This window comes from Arvicanthis niloticus, chromosome 6 (genome assembly GCF_011762505.2).
Source record: "Arvicanthis niloticus isolate mArvNil1 chromosome 6, mArvNil1.pat.X, whole genome shotgun sequence".
Lineage (NCBI taxonomy): Eukaryota > Metazoa > Chordata > Mammalia > Rodentia > Muridae > Arvicanthis > Arvicanthis niloticus.
This window is the reverse complement of record NC_047663.1, coordinates 3,055,914-3,063,199: the sequence shown is the minus strand read 5'-3', so window position 1 is coordinate 3,063,199 and position 7,286 is coordinate 3,055,914.

The following is a 7,286-nucleotide window of genomic DNA, read 5'->3' as shown; positions in this document are numbered from 1 at the left end:
GGCACCTGAAAGCCCACGCCAGATTCTATTGGCAGATCTTGAGAGAGCTACATGAGACCCCACTAATTTTGACCAAGGCACGTGAGGTTAAGCAGGGATCAGATGAGTTGCCCACAGCCTTTCTAGAATAGCTCACAGAGACATTCTGTCAGTATAGACAAGGCTGTTAGATACCAGGAAAAAAGCTTCAGAGGCTAGAGAGACCACAAGATAAGTCATTAAAAGGTTTAGTGTAAGTTGCTGAGGAAGTCTACCATATCAGGGAGAAAGGAAAAGAACAGAGAAAGAGAAAGAAAAAAGATAAAAGAAGAGATGAAGAAAAAGAAAGGTGACAGGAAAGGAATTTACAGAAAGGCTTGGCTATAGTAGTTAAGAAAAAGCAGAAAAGAGAGACTCCAATCAAAGGGAGATAGGAAACTCCTTGAAAAAGACCAGTGTGCACATTACAAGTAAAGGAGCCAGCTGCGGGGCTGAACAGTGCCCTAACAAGTAGAATCCAGGGTCAGGAAATCCCAGGCCTTGAGGAAAACACCCCCAAATGGCTAAGGTATTAGCTCTGAGTGAAGACAGTGATTGGGTAGACAGGGCTTGGACCCACTCGATTCTTGGTGGACACAGGGACTCAACACTCCGTCCTCCTCCAAGCTGATGGACCAAAATGTATTCATGGACTACCTGAAAAATGGTGGACCAAGAGATGGGCTGAGTATTCCATTCATTTATGGTCATCCCAGACTGTCCATACCCTCTGTTGGGTCGAGACTTACTCCCTAGGACGGGGGCCCAGATACACTTCCTACCTGACAGGCTGCAACTAACTGGCCCAAAAAGGAAAACCCACCTGTAGAGGAAAGGCTTCTCCTACTGACCCCGGCTGGAAGCCGAGGCAACCTGCTTTATAGACGGGAGCAGTTTTTTCCATGCTGGTCAGAGACAAGCCAGTGCTACTGTGGTGGATGACACAAATGCCATCTGGGCTGACTCCCCAACCCCGGGCTAGTCCGTGTAGAAAACAGCCTAAAGAACTTGGGGCTGACAAGAAAACCAACATCTACATGGACAGCAGGTATGCCTTTGCCACAGCCCATGTCCACAAGGCTATCTATATACGAAGAGAGAGGAACCAGAAGGCAGGAGACTCAGTGGCCCAAGGCAATAACCAGACAGATCAAGTGGCTTGAGAAATGGCTATACAGGAGCCTGTCCCAGTTATGGGCCTGCAAGAGACACTGGAGATTGAGACTATATTAAGAGATGGCCTCAGTTAAAACACATAGATGAAAAAAGGACTGAGATTGCTAGCCATCCTGCCAATTACTACCTAGAGAAGAAGGGGCAATGGTGCACACAAAAAGGGAGAACTATACTCCCCAGAAAACAAAAGACTTACTAGGCTAAATACATGGATGGACTCTTGAGATGTAAGTGCATCCAAGCAGTCAAGGGATCTAAAGCGTATAATGGACCTCAGGTTTTGGGCCAGAGAAATAATAGAACAGTGTAAGGTATGCCAGCAAGCAAAGGCTTATGAGGCTTAGAATTAATAGGAAAAATACCTAGGAGAAAATAGCCTAGAGTAGAGATCTTCTGAGGTTTCAAGTGTCTGAGGTAATTAGATCAGATAGCAGTCTTACTTTTGTTTCTAAGGTAAGTCAGGAATTGTCAGAGTTATTAGGGACTAATTGGAAACTCCATTGTTTGTACTGTCCCCAGAGCTCAGGGCAGGCAGAGAGAATAAACAGAACCCTAAAAAGAGATCTTAACTAAATTGCCCTCGGGAACTGGCTGTGGCTGGGGGATGTCCCTTGTCCTGTCCCTGTACCAAACCCAGAAAACCCCTCTTGTGTGAGAAATGACTTTTCAGGCTACTAAGAGGCTGTTCCTGGTGCTGTTGACCATCCGACCTCCGTTGAAGTGGATGGAGTAACTGCCTGACTTCACCAGCACCTGTGCCTGATGCCAACTGGAGAACAGACAGACACCTGAGCAACCCCCTCAAGCTCAAGATCACCTGCTGTTCTACAAGGCCAAAGAGCAGCCGGCCTTGACTCCTGAGATATCCCCACCCTAGAGACAAAGGGATAGAGATTATCCAAATGTCAGAGATAAAAGACTTTTGAATCTAAACTGTGTCCCAGATGCAGCCTTAGAGGGTGGGGCGTAGGGTGCTTACACCCAAAGTTGAATGACAGCTTGTGATTCCAGGATTGAAATCACCCACCAGCCATGATGCTTGTGCTTGGGACAGCAGGAGTAAACTGACTCTTACTGAGGTGTCAGGGAAGGGGACTTGTTTGGGTAATCCTCCTGCTGCTTATCAATATCTATATAATGAAACCCTACAGAGCCCTAAAAGTTCTGACTCCCAATATCTGTATCCAGACATTGACAAATGGTGGGCCTATAGTACAAGATTGACACCTTGTGTGGCTACTAGTGTTTTTAATGATACCAAAGATTATTATATATTAATTCAGCTTGTGCCTAGAGTGCTATATCACCCCTCTGATGCATTTATAGATGAGTTTGATCTTCGCCCTAGACGTTATAAGAGAGAGCCCATCTCCCTGACTCTTATTAACAGTTATTTGGGGCTTTGGAGCAGCTACAAGTGTAGGTACTGGAACCACCACCCTCGTTCAGGCACCTCAATATTTTCACCAGCTGAGGTCCACCTTGAATAAAGACTTGTGAGCCTTAGAACAGTCAATCTCTAAGGTAGAAGAAACCTTGACTTCCCTCTCAGAGGTATAGGAGGGGTTTAGACTTACTAATTTTAAAAGATAGAGGGCTTTGTGCGGCTCCTAGAGAAGAGTGCTGTTTTTATATATATCATTCAAGATTAATTAGAGATTCTATGAACAAGCTTAGAGAAAGGCTAGACAAGAGACAGAGAGACAGAGAGGTTCAACAGAGATGGTTTGAAAGTTGGTTTGGCCAATCATCATAGATGACAACATTAATATCTTCCCTGATGGGACCTCTCTTGATTCTGCTTTTGTTCCTGACCATAGGCCCCTGTGTGTTAAATAGATTGGTTACTTTTGTTAGAGAGCGAATAAGTGCTGTCCAGATCTTAATATTACGCCAACAATATCGAACTTTACCGAGCCAAGAAAATGAGGGTTATGATGATATAGAAATTTAGTTTTATGATTAAAACTATGCATTAGAAGAAGTGGGAAATGAAAGATATAGAAAACTTATGAAAAGTATAGAAAGTTTTTATGACCCCTAAACCTGAGCCAAAAATGCAGGCCAGCCAGTTCACTAGTTCCACAAAGAAAGCAGAACTAAATGTGAGATTTTTAGGTCTTAAAATTCACTGCCTCAGGATACAGTCTACATTCCGGGAGGAGTACATTTTTCCTGAGTCAGAGGACACTTGCTGGATTAACATTCAGGAGAGGAAGGCAGAGGCCAACTAACATTCCTCAGACCTCAGGGAAGAGAACCCACCTGTGGCTGGGGAAGACCCATGGCACAGATGGTTGGACAAGGTTACATATTTGCAAAAGATGAATGTACAAGATGTTTCTGCATGACCCTGACTGAATTATGGGTTGAGACTTTTTGGGACTTTCCACTGTTTTTATGTTATGTTTCCTTAGTTACCCCTCCCCACCCTTTTGTGGGTACCCCTATATAAGAACTCCCCTAGCCAGGCTGTTTTGTCAATTCCTCTGCTCCTGCGTGAGTTATGAGTTGACCATCAGCTGGTTGATCCCGAAATATACCTCTTGCTGATTGCATCAAGATCAGTGTCTTGTGAGTTACTAGGTGGCTGCAAATTCATGAAGTTTGGGTGAGGTCTTCCCTTCGTCGGGTCTTACAGTCAGAGCCTGTCTCATCAGACAGCAAAGGATCACCTGGGTGTAAAACTCCATTGTTCCTAACATGCTAGGAAGAGCAGCGAAGCCCTTCTCCCATTGAGGAGGTGAGCTATGTGTTTAACTTTCCTGGCTACTCCAGTGTTTATCTGGATGCACAAGGCCTTTTTTGCCCTCTAAGTCTCCTCATTTCTAAGTTTTTTTTTTTTTTTTTTTTTTTTTTTTTTTTTTAAATAGCAGCTGGAATAGAGGCCATGGTGGAAGGCATTTTCTCTGTGGCTAGTCTAATTGTTATAGGACAAGCATAAGGAAATTATAAGAATAGCCAATAGAGGACCAAGGAAAGGGGGAAGTGATCTTAGCCACAAGGGCTACTCAAAGAGCACTTGATTTTGTCTATCTCACTGTATGAATCATTAATTTGGTTAACAACTGTAGGAGAAAAATCTGACATATAAAAGCGACACATGCCAGAGACTGTTGATGGGCAAACTTATGCTTGAGCAACAAGTAATTTGCAGCAGCTCTATTTTGAAAAACTGGCTCTTGGTTGATTTCTGCTAAAAGTCTTGCTATAATATTAGCAGTTTCACTAATTATACAGGCCATTTCAGAGACTGTGTACTCCAGTAACTAACTTCCTGGAATAGGCAGTAGAAGCATAAAAACAAGCCCTAGCATGACAGAACAGTGTCACAGTCTTTTACCACAGGTGTCTTTCATCCTCCCCTTGACCAAAGGCATTTGGATTCTGCACCTGCATGCTGAGAGTTAATGTGCAACATAGTGCCATTTTTTAGATCAACTGTTGTTTCCCCAAAGTGAGTGTGATGAGTCTTTCTCTTGGGACATCTCCTCTGAATGGATTTGCCCTCAGCCTTCTCCTTTCATTTGCCCAGTGGTCTCTAGTTGTTCTTATTGCAGGGGCTCTTGTGGCTTAACAATAATGTCTCAGAGACATCTGTATATTATAAGGCTGCTGGCCTTTTGCTGGGGCAGTTTCTCAGAAACTGTATTTACCCGACTCCCCTGTCACTGGCTCTCTCTGCTTTACCTCCCTTCTCTCCTCTGGTCCTGCTCCTGTCTCTCTGCCACTTTCTTCTTCTCTCCCCAGCTCCAGCTCTCTTTATTCCTCAAAAGACACACATACAAAAACCGCTATTAGCATAGTGGGAGGGACTTGATAGCTAACAGTGACCTCCCCCACTGCAGTTTGCCCTTGCTTTTTGGGCAGGTGAGGAAGCAACAAACATTAACACATCCTGCTAGCCTGCCTCTGGCACAGCAATAAACAACTGAGAACACTGGGGCACACCTTCACAGCCAGCTGACACTTAATGTGTAGGTTTTCCCACAGTGAATGCTTTAGTCTGGGGCTTTGCTCATTTTTTTTGTAATGACATAAACATCAGGCTCTTTCTTTTTATTTAACATTTACTTAAGTTATGTCTCCTTTAGGGCAAAAATGCTTTTGAGCAGCAGAAAAAAAGTTATCCTTATAGTCAGGCGGTGGTGGCGCACGCCTTTAATCCCAGCACTTGGGAGGCAGAGGCAGGCGGATTTCTGAGTTTGAGGCCAGCCTGGTCTACAGAGTTCCAGGGCAGCCAGGGCTACACAGAGAAACCCTGTCTCGAAAAACAAACAAACAAACAAACAAACAAAAAGTTAACATATCTAAATGTAGTATAGTACGTAGGCATGTAAGTGGGTATAGCCTCTTACCCTCTTTTTAACTTAAGAAACATTTCCAATTCCATATTCGATTGCACCTTGTTTATAGTAGAGGATTTTAGTAACATGACTGTGATATTATCTGTAGCATAAGTAGACCCTTTATTAGCATTTAGTTGTAATGAGAGTCCTAGGAAGGACAGAAGTCAAGTTTCAGACGAGATATAATGGTATTTCCTGGAGCTCCTACATATCATGTGTTGTGTTTTATAGAAGAAGAAGAAGAAGAAGAAGAAGAAGAAGAAGAAGAAGAAGAAGAAGAAGAAGAAGAAGAAGAAGAAGAGGAGGAGGAGGAGGAGGAGGAGGAGGAGGAGGAGGAGGAGGAGGAGGAGGAGGAGGAGGAGGAGGAGGAGGAGGAGGATGAAGAGGAGGAGGAAGAGGAGGAGGAAGAGGAGGAAGAGGAGGAGGAGGAGGAGTTATGATGTGGATGTGTTTTGGTAGAGGAACAGTACAGGTGGAAGGTAAGCCTCTCCATCCCTTCCCCCTGAGGTACCAGAGAAAGGCAGAGAGAGAGAGAGAGACAGAGACAGAGACAGACAGACACACACACACAGAGACAGAAAAGAGGAGGGGAGGACCCCCGCCAGGAATACTTGGGAGAGAGAGGGAGATGCGGAGGGAGAGAAGGGCAGAGAGTAAGAGAGTGAGGAGGGGCAAACAGGCCCTTTTACACTGAGTCAGGAAAACCTGGCTGTTGCCAGATAAGGGGATGGGGGCAGAGCCTAGAAGGAATGCTAACACCAGCCTCTCCTCACGCCTGTTCTGAGACTGACTAGTTATGGTAGAGGCACTAGGCGTGTCTGTAGCGAGAATGTTATCACAGATCTCTCTATACCTGATAGCAGGGAATGTCAAAGACACAGGGAGCCATCGTTTCAGGTATTAAGCTGATGTCCACTCATTACTAATTATGTACTAGAAGCTTGGAATCAAATAATGTCTTTCTCTTGCCTAAGAAATGCCTTTAATCTCAGAAACACTTTTGTGAGCTTTTTTAAAATTAACTCCCTTGCCAGTGTCTGATCATTTATCATCAGGCCAAGGGCAAGTATAAAATTAAACAAACAAAATCTACTAAATTAACAGTGGTTGTTAATTTTTTTAAGATTTAAACTGACAGCTATAAGAATTAAGACCTTTACATTTTAGGACAACTTTAGCTGTGAACTTTAATTTTTATTCATTTATTAGGTAACAAGATACTCGGAATACCAGAGAAATAAACACAGAAAATAGTGAATGAAAAAAACAACCGAATTTTTTTTCATGTAATTGTTTGGTTTCCAGACCAGGGAGAAGTGACTGAAGTACATATTTTACATAGCAAAGCAGCCCTGGCCGCCGGGTTCTCCCAGCATCCTCAGTTCCTACCTGGCAGACTCTGCTCCAACTCTGAATTTTCCAAACAATCCAGATATTTTGCTCATGGCCCCTCCCTTCTCTCCCCTCCCTCCCTCCCTCCCTCTCTCCCTCCCTCCCTCCCTTCCTCTCCCTCCCTCCTTCTCTTTTTATCTGCCAGCTCAATTTCTTTCTTCTCCCTGACTCCCCTGGCCCCAATCCTTGGAGCCTGGGAACTCACAAGAGCACCTTCCCCAAAACCTGCCTTTAATATAATCTAAACTGGCATAAAGTGGTCCCTTCGCCGGCGGCAAAGAAATAACCTATCAGTGATAATGAAAGTTTAATCCAGCTGTTGCTGTAAGCGGAAATAAAAATGTAAATAAT